The 19,952-nt window shown below is 39.9% G+C and overlaps 1 long non-coding RNA gene across 2 annotated transcripts in view; it reads right to left on the minus strand.

Annotated features, from left to right (window-relative positions):
• Positions 1-795: 795 nt before the first annotated feature.
• LOC126943696 (uncharacterized) overlaps positions 796-19,952 on the minus strand; it is a 77,380-nt gene continuing 58,223 nt past the window's right edge. Inside the window, exons 3-4 of one of the 2 annotated variants that reach the window (XR_007721820.1) lie at positions 8,336-8,409; positions 796-2,675 (exon numbers count right to left, since the gene is read on the minus strand). This is a non-coding gene — a long non-coding RNA (uncharacterized LOC126943696). The remainder of the gene's footprint in view (positions 2,676-8,335; positions 8,410-19,952) is intronic. The other variant, XR_007721819.1, reaches the window with a different exon arrangement.

The raw sequence follows: 19,952 nt of genomic DNA on the forward strand, positions 1-19,952 counted from the left end.
ACAGGATAGGAGTAGATGAAGTGGGGAACAGAGTGAGGAAGGAAAGGTGAGCTCCTCAACTGAGTTGGGAACTAGATGGTGTTGGAAGATTAGTTCTGGTTTTATCCAGGTGTTGGTAAGGACTTATAGGATGTTTGAGGGGTGAGACATTAAATTATTTCAGTTCTCTGCTTTGAGGCTAAATGCCAGCTTAATTCAGAGATCCAATCCCTGTATGTTTCCATACACTTTTGTTTTTAATTTCTCATCTTTCTTTCACTTCTTTTCTTTCATTTCTCTCTTTTGGAAATGAAAGCATCACTTTTTGCTGTGGTATGTGAATATAACAATATTAAACGGTTACAACAGTAGCCAAAGTACAAGAAGGGAGAGCTCTTGTGACCTCCCATAAATGAAAGGTGACTCTGAAAGAATGAAAAACAGTTACAACAGAACTGGCATAATGGGAGGGTTAAGGTTAGGATCCTTGTGTGTGTTGATTTCCACAGCTGGCACAATCGTAATAGAATGTTTTCATCCTTCACACCACAGAAAGAGCAGAGCTCAAGCCTCTTTGCTCTGGGTATGCAGCTTCAAAGAAGTGTTGCAAGCCTTCATAATCATGATTTCAAAGAGGTTTGTGGAAATGTTTTATTAATTCTTATAAAGAAATCCTTTTTTCTTAATTTTTTCATTAACTTTAGACATTTACTTGCAATTACATTTGTTCAGTGAATACAATGACAGAAATTAATAATTCATAGCTTTTGTCAGGGAAAATTTAAAAAAAAGGACCGTTGTTCAATCAAATACAACTTTAAATGCACAATCTTTATTTAAATAAGATTTAAAAAATAAATAATGGAGAATGTTATTGTACTTCTTAGAAACCTCTTCTTTTCCAAATTATGTCTATGCTATACCCAGTGACATGAAATCTTGGGTTGTTCAGAGCACATCATTAAAATAACAGGTTCAGGTCTGATAATCTAAATGGTGGGAAACTCGACTCCAGCTCAGTATTTGTGGGACTGCCTGGATCTTCTGGGCCCTTGTGGTTGGTGGCAGAGAGTGAGAGCACGATAAAGTTGAAAGAAATCAAAAAGATTATGACTTCTTGATAACCCCTCCTGTGACTACTGGGGAAATTAAGGTCCACAGAGAGACAGTATATTAGTCCATGGTCACACTACTATAAGGAACTACCTGAGACTGGGTAATTTATGAAAAAAGGAGGTTTAATTGACTCACAGTTCTGCAAGCTGCAGAGGAAGCATGGCTGGGGCAGCCTCAGGAAACTTACAAGTATCATGGAGGGGAGGAGGAAGAAGGCACATCCTACATGGCTGAGCAGGAGACAGCAAGTGAATGGGGAGGTGCTACACACTGTTAAACAACCAAATCTCGTGAGAACTCACTCACTCTCATGAGAACAGCAAGGGGGAAGTCCGCCCCCATGATCTAATCACCTCCCACAAAGCCCCTCTTCCTACATTGAAGATTACAGGAGATTTGGGTAGGGACACAGAGCCAGACTGTATCAGACAGGGAGCCTTTTGAGTTCACACAGGAGTTAGTGGCACAAATGGGCCTGGCGTGTAGGTGTCCTGACCTCTCAGCCCAAGCTTTGTCTATCTGTGATGCTATCTTTATCATTCCACCAAGACCTGCCTAACAGTATCTGTGGATTGAGATTTGAGGTGTGCTAGGCAGACCAAACATTTCATCCCAACTGCCTAGCAACTTATCTGAAATTCTATTGTGTTTCCCTTGTTAAAATGCAAATATCTATTGCTAGAAATCAACGTAGCTGGAAAAGAACGGTAGGAAATAAGGCCAAGGCCTGGCAGAAATAAGATTATATGTGGAGTGGTGACAAGCTCCGTAGTTAGGTCAAAAGACAGAGGATGAGATGAGGTCTCTAGGGCTTTCTTCTTCATCCTTCCTGTTCCAAAAAGAAAGAAAGAAAAGAAAAGAAAGAGAGAGAGAGAGAAAGAGAGAAAGAAAAGTCAAAATTTTAAAAACTTCCAGGGAATTTCTAACTCATCAGTAACACTTGGAAGGGCAGTTTAACGTAATGGTTAAGAATGTCTCTAGGTTTTAATGAAAAAAAATAAAAAGAGGCCAGGCGCAGTGGCTCACGCCTATAATCCTAGCACACTGGGAGGCTGAGGTGGGTGAATCACGAGGTCAGGAGATGGAGACTGTCATGCGCATCTGTGTGAAGAGACCACCAAACAGGCTTTGTGTGAGCAACATGGCTGTTTATTTCACCTGGGTGCAGATGGGCTGAGTCCGAAAAAGGAGTCAGCAAAGGGAGATAAGGGAGGGGCTGTTTTATAAGATTTGGGTAGGTAAAGGAAAATTACAGTCAAATGGGGGTTGTTCTCTGGAGGGCAGGAGTGGGGGTTACAAGGTGCTCAGTGGGGGAGTTTTTTGAGCCAGGATGAGCCAGGAAAAGGAACTTCACAAGATAATATCATCGCTTAAGGCAAGGACCGGCCATTTTCACTTCTTTTGTGGTAGAAAGTCATCAGTTAAGGCGAGGCAGGGCATTTGCACTTCTTTTGTGATTCTTCAGTTACTTCAGGCCATCTGGGCCTATCCGTGCAAGTCACAGGGGATGCGATGGCTTGGCTTGGGCTCAGAGGCCTGGCAGAGACTATCCTGGCTAATACGGTGAAACTCCGTCTCTACTAAAAATACAAAAAAAAAAAAAAATTAGCTGGGTGTGGTGGTGGGCGCCTGTAGTCCCAGCTACTCAGGGGGCTGAGGCAGGAGAATGGCGTGAACCCGGGAGGCAGAGCTTGCAGTGAGCCGAGGTGGCGCCACTGCACTCCAGCCTGGGCGACAGAGCGAGACTCCGTCTCAAAAAAAAAAAGATGAGATTTTATTCTGTTGCCCAGGCTGGAGTGGCATGATTATAGGTCACTGCAGCCTTCAACTCCTGGGTTCAAGCAATTCTGTCACCTCACCCTCCTTCCTGAGTAGCTAGAACCACAGGCATAAGACACCATATCTAGATAATTAAAAAAAAAATTTTTGTAGAGATGGGGATCTCACTATGTTGCACAGGCTGGTCTTGAACTCCTGGCCTCAAGTGATCCTTCTGCCTTGGCCTCCCATAGTGCTAGGATTACAGGCACTCAGCTTAGGTTTGAATCTTGATTCAGTCAGCTAACAGTTCTGTGCTTTGGGAAAACCGTTACTAAGATCTCTGAGTCTGTATTTGTAAAACGAGGATACATCAGTTAGCTATTGTACTATAACAAACTGCCCCAAAACTCAGAGCCTTAAAACAGCAGTTATTTATTCTCATGCATCTGAGGGTTGGCAGTGGAGGCTTTGCTTCTCACTGCAGTGTGTGGGTTAGTAGTGGTGAGTCTGCTGTAGGTGTCTCTCATCATCCTCCTGCAACCAGCAGACTAGTTGGTCCTTCTCAAGGTGAGAGCAGAGCTGCAAAGAGGCAGGAAGAAATGTGGCCTTTGAAGGCCAGGGCTCAGAACTGGCACCGTGTACTTTTAATTATGTGTTGCTGGCCAAAAGCTAAAGTCAAGTCAAGAGATACGAAAGGAAGTTCTGCCCAAAATGAGGCTATGGCAAGAATGTGGATGAAGTGAGCAGTGAAGAATTGGGGCCTCAAATGTAATTTGCCACGAAGAATAATAAAACTACTTTCTCATTGCATTGCCCTCACACTTAGTTTTGAAAGTGTGTAAAGTGCTTATGATTGGCTGTGCCCTCTCAGAGAGTAGTAGGATGCCTGGAGGTGGGCCCTTTACTGGGTGAGGCTGCAATGAAAAATTTGGGGCTAAGGATTTTCCTCTTTGATTTGGGCAGCTGTTAGAGGGGGTGTCTTCTGAAGGTGAGGAAATGTGCAGCCTTCCTGGATCCATCAATTTCCTGCTTCCAAGTACAGTATTGGTCCTCACCTCACACACCAAAGAAAACAAATGGATTTGATTAGCAAATACTTTCATCTACATCCTAATTGAAGTCTCTGGGACTTCCTTGTTTTGGAAAATCCCATTTTAATGCACAGCACGTCAGGTAGCCAAAAGAATTTCCTCTCTCATCAGCTACCCCGTCCCTCCCAAACCAGGGAGTTTATCCACCATTTTCTCACCAGCCCCCTCAGTCCGTTTCTAGATAGATGTATCTAGGCTGATGGCTGGAAGATTCTCCTGTAGTTTTGATTCATCCCATGAATCACTCAATCCCAATGCATTTACAACAGAGGCAAAGGACAGCCTTCAGTGCTGCCCCGTCCAGATGTCCTCGCTCTGTGGAGCTATCTACTCGCTGCCAGGACCCCTGAGATGCAAAGCCCACTCTCCCTGGTAGAGCCTGCTGCAGTGAAACTAAATTGCAGCTGAGAAGGTGACCACTTGGCCTTCTGAAAAATCTGACCAGTTGGCACACTGTTGTCTCCAAATGAGCCGGCAGGAAACGGGGTTTCCTAAAACTTGGTTTTAAAGCACTTAGAACAGGAAACCATTTCCCATGCATGTTAGATCTCTCTAATGACCGGCTAACTAGAAACAGGCTATCTTAATACTCTGCCCCGAGCCATTACAAATGGCTTTCTTTCCAGACTTCATTAGAATATTTACTGCGATTTGGATAGAAGACTTTTGACATGGCAGTCATAAAATTTACAGGGAACCATATTTTTGTTTTTTGTTTATTTTCCTTTTTTTTTTTTTTTTTTTTTTTCAGTCTAAGAAGAACTTGGAAGAAGTGAGGAAAGCCCTTGACTCCCCCAGCCACCAATTTCACTCATTAGTGGTCTTCATGTCTCATGACCTCTAGTTAAGAAAATAAACATCCCTGTGGTAGTCCAATAAATTGCCTTCAGAAAAAAAACAGCTTGATCTCCTTTTTGTCAACTCCTGCCTCTTTCAGAATTACAGCAAGAAAGAAAAAATTTGCAATGTGTGCGCCTTCTACGTGTTAAGTTACTGAATCTTCAAAACCATCTTCTAAATGGGCATGATCGTTATCCCCATTTAGCCTCTGAGAAAATTGAGGTCAGAAGTCACCAAAAGCCACACAACTAGAGAGTGACAGAGCTAAGATTGGCATCCAAGTGACACTGAAACACAGCTCTCTCTGACCACCTTCACTGCTTGTACTTATCCTCACAGCAGATCCAGCCTGCACGCAGTAGCTACTCTATGAAAAAGAACTTTGGACCCACTTTCACATTGTCTTACATTTTCTGCATCTAATACCTTCATAAAAAGGATTGATCAGAGCTCCAGCAAAACTGACGTTAAGTCTCCAATCAGAGAAAGGTCACTGTGGAACATTGATGTTGCACTGTTTGCAACAGTGCAATATTCAGTAGATCTTGTAATTGCAGAGTGATGGTGACATCAGCCATTAGGAAAATATAGCAGGGTAAATGAATATTTATATGAACATTGATGGGGGATATGGGAAGAGCCACTAATTTGACTGCATGGTCAGGGAGGGATTCTGATGAGGGTGCCTTTGAGTGACATTCTGATGAGGGGGCATTCTGCGGTGGTGGGGAGTGGATGATGTGTTTGAAGAACAAGTGGCCCAAGCTGGGCGTGGTGGCTTATGTCTGTAATCCCAGCTCTTTGGGATACCAAGGTGGGTGAATCACTTGAGGTCAGGAGTTAGATACCAGCCTGGCCAACATGGTGAAACCCCACCTCTACTGAAAATACAAAAACTAGTTGGGCATGGTGGCAGGCACCTGTAATCCCAGCTACTCGGGAGGCTGAGGCAGGAGAATCGCTTAAACCCAGGAGGTGGAGGTTGCAATGAGCTGAGATCACGCCACTGCACTCTAGCTTGGGTGACAGAATGAGGCTCCATCTCAAAAAAAAAAAAACAAAATAAAACCAAAACAAGTGGCCCCAAGTATCTCTGATGGTATTCATGTGGTCTGGTGTTGCACTGATAATTTTAGGTATTCAAAGGTTAGTCCCTGTGGTCTAAGGTTGCATTGATAATCTTCAGTATTCGAAGTTCAAAGTTCTCTATCTGTAGCATTAATGACCAGAAATCTGCATTCCTTCATCCCATAGTTTACCTGGTGTCAAAAACATCTCCACTGAGTCTCATTTTGATGTCATGCCTTTGGTTTTTATTACAGGATGTATGAAAAATGTTTCTGTACTCTCAGTGAGGCTTTGTGGAATACAAAGCCCCTCTACTTACTTACTAAAGTAAGTAGTAAAGAGCACACACCTATCATGTTTCTCCCTTTTTGCCTTGATTCCTAGGAAGCTCAAGGTTAAATTGAATGTTCAATTAAAACAAAAAAGTTAACGTTAGCCTTCAAGGCTTTTGAGCATTTCTAATACTTAATCGTGAATCTGCTTTTCATTGCAAGGAGTCTCTAGTTCTCCTGGACTGGTGTATAAATAACACATGTACATAAAATCATGTGTGCCAAGAATATAAGAAGTGATGATCTGCCTAAAAATACACTTTTGTTTCTATCATTAGATTCTCTGGATAAGCCATTGTTTATTACTCCATTTACATGGAGGCCAACCGTGTGACCAGATTGGATCAAAAAAAGAGAAAGAAATATTGCTATAGACAAATACGCTAATGTCTCCCCCCCAATGAATCACATCCCTCCCTCCCCCAATGAATCATATCCCTCCCTCCCCCAATGAATCACATCCCTCCCTCCCTCAATGAATCACATCCCTCCCTCCCCCAATGAATCACATCCCTCCCTTCCCCAATGAATCACATCCCTCCCTCCGCCAATGAATCACATCTTTCCCTCCCCCAATGAATCACATCCCTCCCTCCCCCAATGAATCTTATCCCTCCCTCCCCCAGTGAATCACATCCCTCCCTCCCCCAATGAATCACATCCCTCCCTCCCCCAGTGAATCACATCTCTCCCTCCCCCAGTGAATCACATTCCTCCCTCCCCCAGTGAATCACATCCCTCCCTCCCCCAGTGAATCACATCCCTCCCTCCCCCAGTGAATCACATCCCCCTTATTCTACCACCCTGTGTCATCTCCTCTCACATGAACACTGAGCTTGGCCATGTGATGTGTCTTAGCCAGTGAGACATCAACAAATATGCTGCAAGCAGAGGCTTGACAAGCAATCACTATGGGTATTGCCTTCTTGAAATGTTTCTGTCACCACCTAAGACAGCCAGGTCTAGCCTCCTTGAGGATGAAAGATCGTATGGAGAGAGAGGTCCAACAATTATAGCTGTTCCTCCAGCTCCATGCAGGCTCAAGAGTGAGCCCAGCTGAAACAAGCAGAGGAACCATCCAAGCAACTGAAAAGAGTAATAGGAATCGAGAAATCTTACTGATTCCAAACCTCAGTTTTGGCTTGTTGCACAGCACTAGATAATGAATACAGACGTTCAAATATTACTTTTAGGGCCAAAATTCTAGAGAATTGTTACTAAATATTTGGGTTCAATGGGGACTTGGTACATCGCTTAAAACATCAAAGTCCCTTGAAGGACTAACGTTTCCAGGAAATAACATACCAAGAACACATATTTTCTGAGAATCCACCATATAGAAGGCACCTCTCTTGGCCCGGGGGAGTGCTTTGATAAAAACACATAACCACCATCTTCAACAAGCTTAGTAGCTGATAAGGCCAAAATAATTTAGATAATCTGGGATTGGCAGGAGAACAGAGATAGATACAAAGAAGGAGAATATTCTAAAAACAGATTTTAATAAATACTTGCATGCAATATATAGTAAAAGCAGCAACCATATCAAAAGCAAAAGAAAGGAAAAAATTTTCCACACATAGTACTAGAATAATATTAGCTAATAGAAAAAAACATGAAGCTAAGACCTCATCTCATATATAGAGAGTACTCATGTATAGAGAATATAGAGAGTACTCACAGTCAGTAATATTATACTTATATTAATTTTCATAATTACTCAGAAATTTTAATACCTGTTTATGGAACTGAAACTGAAAAACAAGTGGCCCCAAGCTGGGTGTGGTGGCTCATGCCTGTAATCCCAGATCTTTGGGAGACCAAGGTGAGTGGACTACTTGAGGTCAGGAGTTAGACACCAGCCTGGCCAACATGGTGAATCTCCATCTCTACTAAAAATACAAGCTGACGTCAGTCATGAAAGAAGTATTTATACCACATTGATTGGTAAATGTTGGAAATCAGGGCTTTTTTGAGAATGTTTATCAACACACCATTGACAATGGAAAAGATTTATTTATTTGGCCACACATGTATTGAAAGTTAGTTTATAGAAAATTTAGGAAATGCAGTTGACTAGATAGTTTATTTCATTTATGTGGGAAAATATAGATATGTATAGAAAAATGTCAAAAGAAAATATTTTACCGTGCTTTTCTTCAGTCTATGACTTCCAAATTTTCCACAATGAGACATACGTTGCTTGTGTCATCAGTCAAAAACTAAAAATAGAACAAAAAGTTCTTTAAAAATCTAATTTTACAAAAAGACAATAAAAAGTCCTTCTCCTCAAAAACAGTAAAAATTGTAAATACTATTAATATTATGCCCAGCATCGGGTTTGAAATTGAAGCATATTTTAGCATTGAACCCTCACCGCATTCTCGGTGTGCAGATGATAATATCAAGGCTTGAAAAAGTGGAGTGACTTGGCTGAGGTCACGGAGCCTGTAAATGGCAGAGTAAATGTCTAAGTTCTTTTCACCACATAACGCTGTTTCAATAGTAAGTTGTGACAGATGCTAAAAATCTTTTAAAATCACTGATTCTCATAAAATCCCCACAGGTCTCTCAAGCCTGGACACAGAGGCTATTTATTCTCATTTTAGGTGGAAGTTTGTGGAGCATGGTGAAATCAGCCAATCAGAACGTGCAGAGGTTCACTCTAGAGGCACACAGGGAACCAGAACCAGTGATGCCTGAGAGTTCAAGACAGCAAGCTGCTTCGAGCCCATTGAGGGACACTGTGACTGGCCAGGCGCGGTGGCTCATGTCTATAATCCCAGCACTTTGAGAGGCTGAAGCGGATGGATCACAAGGCCAGGAGTTCGAGATTAGCCTGGCCAACATGGTAAAACCCCATTGCTAATAAAAATACAAAAATTAACTGGGGTGGTGGTGGGCACCTGCAATCCCCAGCTACTTGGGAGGCTGAGGCACGAGAATTGCTTGAACCTGGGAGGCAGAGGTGGCAGTGAGCCAAGATCATGCCAGTGCATGCCAGCCTGGGCAACAGAGCAAGACTCTGTCTCAGAAAAATAATAATAATAGTAACAGACAGCAAACCGTTCAAAGACACGGACTGTATCTTGTTCCCTGATGCATTCCCACTGCTTAGCTCCTTGCTGGTCATGGTAGCTCTCAATACATACATTTTGGATAAGTAAAGAATGGAAGCAGGGAGAAAAGGAAGGCAAGTGGAAAAGGCAGGAGAGCAACAGGAAGGTGAGAGATTGGGGCAAGGAAGAAAGAAAAACAGAAGAAAATTAACAAAAAGCAAACATAAGAAGTAAAACCATAGCAATACAGGGCCATTGAGTGTGTAAGTCACGGGCTGCCGTCCTCAGTTGCCTCTGAGTGGCTGTTAGTAATATTACAGTCAGGACAAAAGCGGACGACAAATCATCAGACAAAGTAAACACTCAGTATAATCTCTTTTAGAAGGCATGAATAATATGAAGTACATTTTAGAAATATTTCTATCAGAAGTGATTAGGTTTGGTATTTAGATGGACTGATAAGAACCATCTAGAAAATTCATTTTCCTAGAACAGGTCATTCCCAAACCACAGAGGAATCATTATCATTGATTATGGACACATTTTCATTCAGACAAATTCTGCAATGGGGTTGATAAAAATGGACCCTTCCAATGGTCTGTTTATACAACCACATCACAGGTGGTATCAGTATTTTACTAGCATTTGGAGAAAAGTTAAACTTTCCTGGAAAGTTACGTTTTTGAGGGTTTTTTTGTTGTTTGTTGTTGTTGTTGTTGTGTTTGCTTTGTTTTATTTTACCACAACTTATGTTTATTTCTCTGCGTATCCTCTCGAATTTTAATCAGTCTTCCTTGCTGCTTGACCTTCGAATGATTATTTTTTTCAACCCTAAGCCAGAAGCAAGAAGCTGGCAGATATTGCAGTGATCATCAGATCCAGAGTTGGAGAAACCCAGGTTGTCCTTCTTCCCTGTGGTAATTTACTAAGACCTGGTCACTTCACTTTACCAGCATTCCAGCATTTTCATCTTTAAGATGAGGATAATAACAGCTGCTCCCTCAAAGTACTTCTGTGAGTAAGAAATGATATAATGCTCAAGTCCAGTTCGCTCAACAGTACCTGGCACTCAAGAAATGGAAAATATAATTATAGACCTTGGCACAAAATATGGTTTTCAAAGTTTTATTGGGATTGTATTTTTTTTAATGTTGATTCCTGGGCTTTATTTTAAAGTTAGAAATAAAACACAGACTCCAAATCTCCCATTAAGTTGCTAGTTTCTAAACTCATCTTAAATTCATCTTAAAGTCATCTCTGGGGTGCTGATTAGCTATAACTCAAGATTTTCTAGGTATACATGAAGTTGGATAAGCAATATTTAAATTGCAATCCTTATTTTTGACTGAAAATAATTTGTTGAAGTTATTATACAGTTGTTCAGCCTCTGAATCGAACAACAGAATGAGCATTCTTCTCTCACTGGGTAGGGAATTCCAAATCCTAATTGAATTTGTTATAGGTTATTTTGATCCAAAGTTTAGTGAGAGCATTGGTTTGACAATTCCAATTCTAGTTTGCCATTTCCTTCAGAAATATTTGATTCCTCTTATTATTGTCCTCTGGATACCAGATTCAATATACACACCAAGAGCAAGTAAACAAACCTAACTCCAAAATCCAATATATTGGTTCCATTCAGATCCATGTTTAGAAAATCCACAATCTATGCCTTCTGGCCCAATGATTGATGACACAGTCCTCCTGCTGCCCTTTTCAAGAGCAAGCCAAACAGGAACTCAAGAAAGGAGGAACTGTCAGGAAGCCCAAAGCTGGGGTGTCCCTCCATCGCAGAACGGAAGCTCTCATCCTCAAACCCTGTATTTGCAGATGGTCATTTAATTTGTAAAGGAAATGTCCTCATAAAATGTGTTGTACTCTTTCCCACAGCTTTCAGGCTTGCTCCTTCAATCCAGCTAGTTCTGTGGTTTCTTTTTAAAAACAGAAAGGTTCACAATATTCTTATTGACAGTCTTTTCTCTCTTGTTGGCCTTGGTTTTAGATGAATAACATGATCTCATGGAGAGGGAAAGTGGGAAAGGTGCATTAGTTACAGAGACCCCAGTTCTTCCTGTGCAGTTCCCATCTGTTTCCACCAGTTTGTTTTTAGCTGGGTCCCATTTATTTCAGTGAGCCCACTCGTTCTTATTTTGGCTTCCAGTTTGGGGATAAGGGGTAAATAAGACATCTTCCAGAGAATCCTACCCCACCACTGGGTTTCAATGAGCTTCTCTTTTCTAGTCTTTCAGGAGGTGTTCTGTAGGAAACACATAGGTCTCCAAATCATACATTTCGCTACCCTAAAATTTTACCAAGATTTGAGAGAAATGAACCAACTGCTTTTTTTTCCATGAAGAAAAAGCTGTAGTGCCTAATTTGTTCTCAAGCTTGTCTTTGAAAGAACACCTGCTCCCTTTGCTGACAAAAAAGAAATTGCTGGGGCTTCCAATTTTCAAGTTATTGAACTTACAGGAATTCTTATTCTTGTTTATCTCATGCTTTCCATCCAAAAACCATCCTTCGAGTCCCTCTTCCCCTAAAAAATTTGCCAGAATCATCTAGTCTGCACACCTCCCTAACTTCTCAGAGCATTTAACATCTATTTTATTCATTTTGGGAATTGATAATATACTGTTTTGTACTTATTTCTAATTACCTTTTCCATGAGAATCATCTTAATCCTGTATAGATGCCTCAAGAGCAGAGACCATGTGTTAAACTCCTCCTGTTCTTCATATGATAACTCTTACTTCCTAAACAATCTAAATGTATATTAGATGGCCAACGAATACTTATTAAATTGGATTTCTATAATGAGTGTTTTGACAAAGTCTGTATACTTTCATAGATACATTAAAGGTAAAGAGAAGTAGAAAGTAAAACCAGGTTGGGCGTGGTGGCTCATGCCCATAATCCCAGTAATTTGGGAGGCCGAGGTGGGCAGATAACTTGAGGCCAGTAGTTCAAGACCAGCCTGGCCAACGTGGTGAAACCTCGTCTCTACTAAAAATACAAAATTAGCCAGGTCTGGTGGCAGACATCTGTAATCCCAGCTACAAGTAGGCTGAAGTGGGAAAATTGTTTGATCTAGGAGGTGGAAGTTGCAGTGAACCGAGATCATGCCACTGCACTCTAGCAAAGAAAGAAAGTAAAACTAGATCTTTTTCAGCAATTAATTCATGAAATCAACACATTAATTTTTTATTTAAAAACTCATCGAATGATTAGGATTGAAAATACCTTATCTGGTACAAATTTCCATCCAAGTTTGAATTCTTACTAATCTTTCTTAAGAAGTTATTGAAAGAAGCCTTTTCTAGGATGTTAGGTATAGTTATCACAAAAAAATTAAATAAATCGAAACAAAAAGGAGAAAAAGAAAACAGAAATAAACAACTCTTCATGAGCAATTGTAGTATATGTTACACATATGTATTTAAAACACACACACAGGCTCAGTAGGCACCTCATTTTCTGTCACTTGCTCCAAGTTATATTCCAGGTAATGGGTCAGAGGGATTAAAAGTGCTGGAAGACAGTGAATGTTTAATCGCCTCACACCTGCCTTTCTGTAAAACTGCAGCCTATTCCTGTTCTGTAACCTCTAAAACTCATCAGCAATTTACTGATGCAGCCAATTAGACAAAGGAGGCGAGATTTCGGAAGCCCTTTCAGAGGGATCAGTCATTTTTGGGCCTACAACACAACGAGCCCGACCACTGAGCTTCTCGGTGAGAACATTGGCGGCTGTCTTCTAGCTTAGAGCTTAGTGGAATTCCTTTCACATTCTGAAATGACTAGTTCCAGGATACACTGTCATCCAGAAACACGTGGCCAGGCCATCATGCAATCTTGCCTCTTTTCCCCAATTCTCATTTCTATCTGGTTACTTCTAAAGGACAGGTTTCATCCCATTGGGATTTCCACTGGCAAGACCCCCATTGTTAAAACAGATCCTTTGACAGTGTCTGGAGTTCAAAAGTAGCATAGTAGTTAGTGTGATGGATGAAAATTGCATCTATTTAAGTTGAGATAGATTTAGAGAGAGTCGCAAATGATCATTAGTAAACATGCAGGATTAACAACTACTCAATCATGATGTTTCCTTACTTACATTTTCATTTTTAATAATATCCTGAGCCTCCTGGTCTTCTTGCTATGTTTTGGCCTATTTATTAAAACATTGCCTATAAAATACTTAAGTCCCAAAGAATTTCTAGCAGGCAAGAAACATGAAGCATTAGCTTATTATATCAAGACCCTTAATTAATTATTATTATTATTTTTTTTAGATCTGAACGCTGAGGTTCCTAGGTGATAGATAATGCTACTGGCCAACACAGAATCTCATTTGAAGCTGACAGAGGAACTATTTGTGGATAGACAATTCCTTTCTGCTGTAAGAATCAGTGAGTGAAGGAAAGAGATTCATGTGCAGTTTCACTGGCTTAAGGTACTTTTCTGATATAACAGAATTTTGGGGCTAAAATGGCTGCTCGGCATTCATTTTCATGGCTGTGTTTCATAACAACTATCTACTGTAAACCTTTTACTGATTTCAGTCAAATATGGGACATAATTAAGTTTTAAAAAATAAAAGGAAAGGAACAAAAATCTTGACATTTTGATCAAGATTGTGGTTGAATCTCGTAGGAAAAATGGCCATGGATGATTTTTAAGTAAACATATTTTCAAGGCTTTGTTTGCCTTTAAATCAAGTTTTGTAAGAACGCAATAGCAATGCGCGATGACAAACCTGCTAGTTAGTTTTCTCTTTGTCAGTCACTAGAAGACAAAAATTAAAGCTCACGAAATTTTGCATCATATCAAATTTGTTCATTTAAATTAATGAGAAATATCTATGTAATATTTATACTAGAGGCTGCTTAAGCTTTCAAGACACCTTTAAAATGTGATAATTTGGAAGTTGGTTGATTAATGTGCTCATCTGACAGCTTCAGTTTTTTTAAAGAAATTTAAGTAATTAGATTTACTGTTATATTAAGATATATTAATACTTTCAAGTAGGGCTCTGGGGGGTGCCTTATGTAAGCACACTCCCAAAAAATGCAACAAACTAAGCATGACACTACAGGTTAGTACAAATTAGGCAGTATTATCAAACCCCATTCTCTCTAATCTTCTTATGGTGTGTAAAAAAATCCACATCCCTTCAAAACTTAGATCTCCAAACTTCATATGACTAAAGCAAAACATCAAAAAAGTTTATATAAAAAAGAGATCAGCAGAAAGGAATTCACACTGGTAAATTATCTTTTTGGTGGTTGTTTTTGTTTGCTTGTGAAAAAATGAAAACTCAGTATTGGTTGCAGTTAAGCTCACTTCAGGATTATATGCCCTGGAAGAATTTTGAAGATTAACTTTTTTTTTTTTTTTTTTAAAGATCTTTTACAGTCCTTTCAAAATTGCCTGGGAAAAGAAAATAAACGCAGGTGATGTGCTGATCCAATTTCCCCACTCCGTTGAGAACTTTTGAAAATTATACTATTCAAAAACAGTTTTCCATAAAAAGAATTTTGAACAAATTTGAGCATTCAATCACATATGAAAACAAGAGGCCACATGGTGCTAGATTGGAATCCCTCTTCATCGGGGTTTGTTTGAAGTACTTGGGGGAAAAACAAGGGAAAGAAACTACAGTTGGTTTAGAACAGCCAGCACCAGCGAGCACTTCTCACTCCATGTGGGTGATTCTTCCACCCTCACAGTGAGCTCCCAGCAGAGTATCAAAACCATGAGAAGGAGCAGTTTTGAAGATGGATGGCCTGGATTCCAAGATCGGCTTATGACTGACAAGCTGGTCTCCTTGGGCAGGATAATGAAGCTTCAGTTTTTCCACCTATAAAGTGGAGACGATGATCGTGGTCGCTACCCCCACAGAGTAGTTTTAAGGCTACATTCAGATAATTCATGGAGAACATTTAGCAGAATGTATGGCACATGGGAATAACTCAATAAATGCTATTAACTATTACAGAGGGAACACTGCAAAACAAATTGAATCATGTTACTGGCTGAGGAGAGAAGCCAGAGCTAGCAAAAATGATTGGCAATGTATCTTGTGAAGCACAGGAACACTTTGCCTTCAGAGAATTTTCAGTTGAAAAGTTATAGGTAGCTATTTCACACCAGGCAGGGGGAAAGGGAGCTGAACAAAAAAGTCAAGGTGTTAAGAGAAGAGGTGGTCTGCAGAAAATAGAAATAAGAGTAGAGGCTAAGAGGCAGCATAGAAGAGTAGAAATTCTTTGGAGTTAGAAAGTTCGAGGCCCATTTACCATTTCTGTCCATTATTAGTTGCATGGCCCTTGTCATGTGGTCTGTTGTTTCCTATGCTTAGTTCCTCATTCATACAACTTGTTACTGAAGGTTACTTTGAAGGTTTGCCCTGATGTCCTAATGAAAAGGCACATAATGTGTCTAAATGTAGCACCTGAAAGTACTCTACAGAGAGAAGCTCTTACTGTGAGGTGTGATACCCAGCTACAAGAGTGTCCGCAATGATGGAACAGGATGGAAAAAATGGTTCAGGGAATGTATTGACAAAATAAATAAATGCCAACACATGACACAGCACCATTGCCAAATTAGGAATTAGGAAAGTTGGAAACTGTTTAAAACTTTGTGAGAATGGCCAGGTGTAGTGACTCATGTCTGTAACCCCAGCACTTTAGGAGGCTGAGGCAGGAGGATTGCTTGAGCCAAGCAGTTAGAGGCTGCAGTCAGCTATGATCACACCACTGTACTCTGGCCTGTGAGGCAGAGTGAGGCACAGAAAAAGTCAGCTTTCTGAGGAAACACCTGGAATTCCCTGGCGGAAAGGAAAAGTAATTTACTACACTGAATGTCACAAATGTCTTAAAAATAATAGATTACAAAGCCTGTAATCCCAGCACTTTGGGAGGCCGAGAATCACAAGGTCAGGAGATCGAGACCATCCTGGCTAACATGGTGAACCCCGTCTCTACTAAAAATACAAAAAATAGCGAGGTGGCGGGCGCCTGTAGTCCCAGCTATCAGGAGGCTGAATGGCGTAAACCCGGGAGAGCTTGCAGTGAGCTGAGATCCGGCTGCACTCCAGCCTGGGCGACAGAGCGAGACAAAAAAAAAAAAAAAAATAATAGATTAATGGAACGTAATATCTAGTAGAGATTGTGTCAGAGAGTGGCTGGCTGTTCAGCACACTCAATGCCTTTGGACGCCTTGGTAAAGATGGTGGAGCCTCCATCAGCCTGGGCCCCTGAATGACTACAAGGAACAGCCTCCCCAACTCCTACTCCCACACTTTCAGCTGGACTTCATATAAGTGAAAAATAAACTTACATTATGTTAAGCCACTAAAATGTGAGATTATAATAATTGGATAGGTCTCTTAAGTGGCACCCAAATTTTTTCTCTAAGCTTTTTCTTTCTAATTTTTGGTAGAATTTAATATGTAATCCACTTTCTTCCCCATAGAAATATTTTAAATTTTGACTCTATTTTTTTCGTAAAATATAAATAAGGCAAATTGTTGTTGGCATTTAATTAATTCTATTTATGGAATTAGCTTCATCCTCAAGGAAATTATAAGGAAATCAGTAACAAAGCAACTGTATGGGGTGTCTATGATTTTAGGATATTAAAGGGCCGTTGTCAGTGAGAAATGAGATAATATGATGAATCCATGTTCATTCAAACATCTCTGTCCCAACTAAAAACTCAACACAGGGGGTACTAAAGAAAATGAACAAACAAAAGTATGAATCAGTGTTCTATTTTACATAATATTTTCAAATATATTTTTAGTGTACTATTTCAAAACATAAAAAACCTTATTTTTTCCCTCATCATAAAAGAAATGCATCTTTTAAAAGTACTCAGATAATACACAAAGTTTTTTTAAGTCAAAATTATAATCTCACCTCCCAGAGGCAACTCCATTGTTAGGAGAAGATACTTATTTTCCTCAAACCTCATTGACCCCAGGCAATCTCAAGCAGTTTCTTCTGCCAAGGTGATAAGAGGAAAATAACACAACATTGTTTGTTTATTTGATTATCTAGGAGTATGAGTTATGTGTGCTTCCTTTGGCTTACTGTATACACATTTCTTTTGTCCACTTTTTTTTAATGTTTATCTCATTGGTTTTTAAAAGTTCTAAATAGAATATGCATGTTAATCCTTTGAAATGCATTAATCTTATTATTTATTTATTTATTTTATTTATTTATTTATTTTAGAGTCAGGCAGGCTCTCTCTGTCTCCCAGGCTGGAGTGCAGTGGCAATTTCATAGCTCACTGGAGCCTCGACCCCCCAACCTCAAGCAATCATCCCACTGCAGCCTCCTAAGTAGCTGAGACTACAGGCATGAGCCACCAATTTTTAAAATTTTTTTGTAGAGAAAGGGTCTGCCTATGTTGCACAGGCTGGTCTCTAACTTCTTCTCAAGCAATCCTCCTGCTTCAGCCTCCCAAAGTGCTGGGATTACAGGCATGAGCCACCACCACACCCAGCTGAAATAAATTTAGACACTCTTCCTTGATAGAGCATTTTTTACCTTGGGAAAATAGTAATAAAATGTGCGTAAGTATTAGAAATATCACTCATGTAGGTATTCTCTCACAGCAGGTACCTGGGCTTTTTTTTTTTTTTTTTTTTTTTTTTTTTTTTTTTTTTTTTGAGAAAGAATCATGCTCTGTTGCTCGGGCTAGAGTGCAGTGGAGCATGATGTTGGCTCACCACAACTGCTGCCTCCAGGGTTCAAGCAATTCTCCTGCCTCAGCCTCCCAAGAAGCTGGGATTACGGGTGCCTGCCACCACACACAACTAACTTTTGTACTTTTAATAGAAACGGCATTTTGCCATGTTGGCTAGGCTGGTCTTGAACTCCTGACCTCAAGTGATCTACCTGCCTCAGCCTCTCAAATTGCTGAGATTACAGGCATAAGCCACTGTACCCGGCCCAATACTTAACAGAGAAAATCTCACTAAAATTTTGACATGATGGATATGTTAACTAATTTGATTGTTATAATCATTAAACAATTATGTGTATGGAATCACGTTGCATACCTTGAATACATACAATCTCTAATTGTCAATTAAATGTTTTTAAATTTTTAAAAATTGTTCATAATTGTCAAGGGAAGGACCACAGGTTCAAGCTTTTGCTAATTGACCCATGCTGTTACATGTGAGATGCATTTTTTTATTCTTAATACTTTTACATAATGTTTAAAATTTTTGTAATCAATCTGGTGATAAAACATTTTAGTCTATCTCACTTGAAGACTTTGTGTTCTGAAACACAAGAAAGTGTAAAAATCGCAGTAATAATCACTTCTTTACCTTTACCTGTACTTCGTAAATCTCAGATGACTTTGTCCTATTATTAAAGTTGGTTTAATATATTAATGTTATAATAATAGTAGTGCATATATATAGTTACTTTTTTAATAGATGGGAAAGATGAAATTTGAGATGCTACATGACTTTTCTGGAATCATGGTGAATAACAACAATTAATGATATTTAAGATTAATTATGCCTTTATGATGCAATAAATCTGGTCCATCATACTTTATGTCATTGAGTCATAACAACCACATTATACGGATGAGAAAAGTGAAGCTCAGTGGTGGAATGACTTTTCCAAGGTCACAGTGCGAGGGTGGAGTCATGACTTCAACCCTGGCAGATTCTAGAATCTGCTCGTTTAAGCAGCACAGATTAACCCCACTGGAAGAGGGGCAAATCAGTATTACCTATAGAACCAGAACCAAGGCCTAGGAATCAACACCAAACATATACTTGGAACTTTGTTCTTTGCCTGGCTTAACACAAGAGCCTCTCCAAGCAGCTCTAAGGCTAGGGTGGGGCTTCTAAGGCTAGGCAGTGGAGGAAACAATGGCATGGTTCACTGGTCAGCCTTCTCTCAATTACAAACAATTTTAACTTTCCCTCAAATCTGTAATTATAGGATGATTGCAAACTCAATATATAGATTGCTGATTCTGAAGCATGCATGTACACAATTCTGACAATAACTGACAAAAATGTAAAAGGTATACCTTAAAAATGTTTAAAAACGCACTTCTTAATTTTTGTGCAAGGAGGTCTTCAGACATGATTCTAAGCGTAGAAGGCTTCAGGAAAAAGAGACTCTGCACATAAGTGTGTGTAGATGAAAGCTGTCTTTCCTTTTAAACTCTGTTGCCTAAAACATCCATTTGTGTTGCAAAAATAAATACAGACATGACAGAGAAGCATTGGCAGAGAACTCTCTCATATTTAGTGAATCCTGAAAACACTGTCCCCACTCCAAACTAGTGATTGAGTTCTTGTTTTCCCACCCCCAAGTTTAGATGCTGGAGGTGGTGTTTTTTGTTTTTGTTTTTTTCTTTTCTTTTTCTTTTCCTTTATTCTGACTGGAAGAAAAACACATTGCCTGATTGCTCTTCATTGAGACTCTCCTCTGACTGAGATATATTCTGGATGATATAGGCTAGGCTTTCCCAGAGGCAGTAGAATGCCCTAGATAGCCACTCATAGTCCCTTAATTTTATTTGAATTTTGAGCTGGAAGGCAACTTAGAAGGAATTGAAATCTAACACCCTTTACCCCCTTTTTATTCAAACAGATAAGGAAACTGTGGTCCACAGAGGTTTGAAAACTTGCCCAAAACACACATTTCATTGCAGTGAAT

Source organism: Macaca thibetana, chromosome 20 (genome assembly GCF_024542745.1).
Source record: "Macaca thibetana thibetana isolate TM-01 chromosome 20, ASM2454274v1, whole genome shotgun sequence".
In the NCBI taxonomy this organism is placed as follows: Eukaryota; Metazoa; Chordata; class Mammalia; order Primates; family Cercopithecidae; genus Macaca; species Macaca thibetana.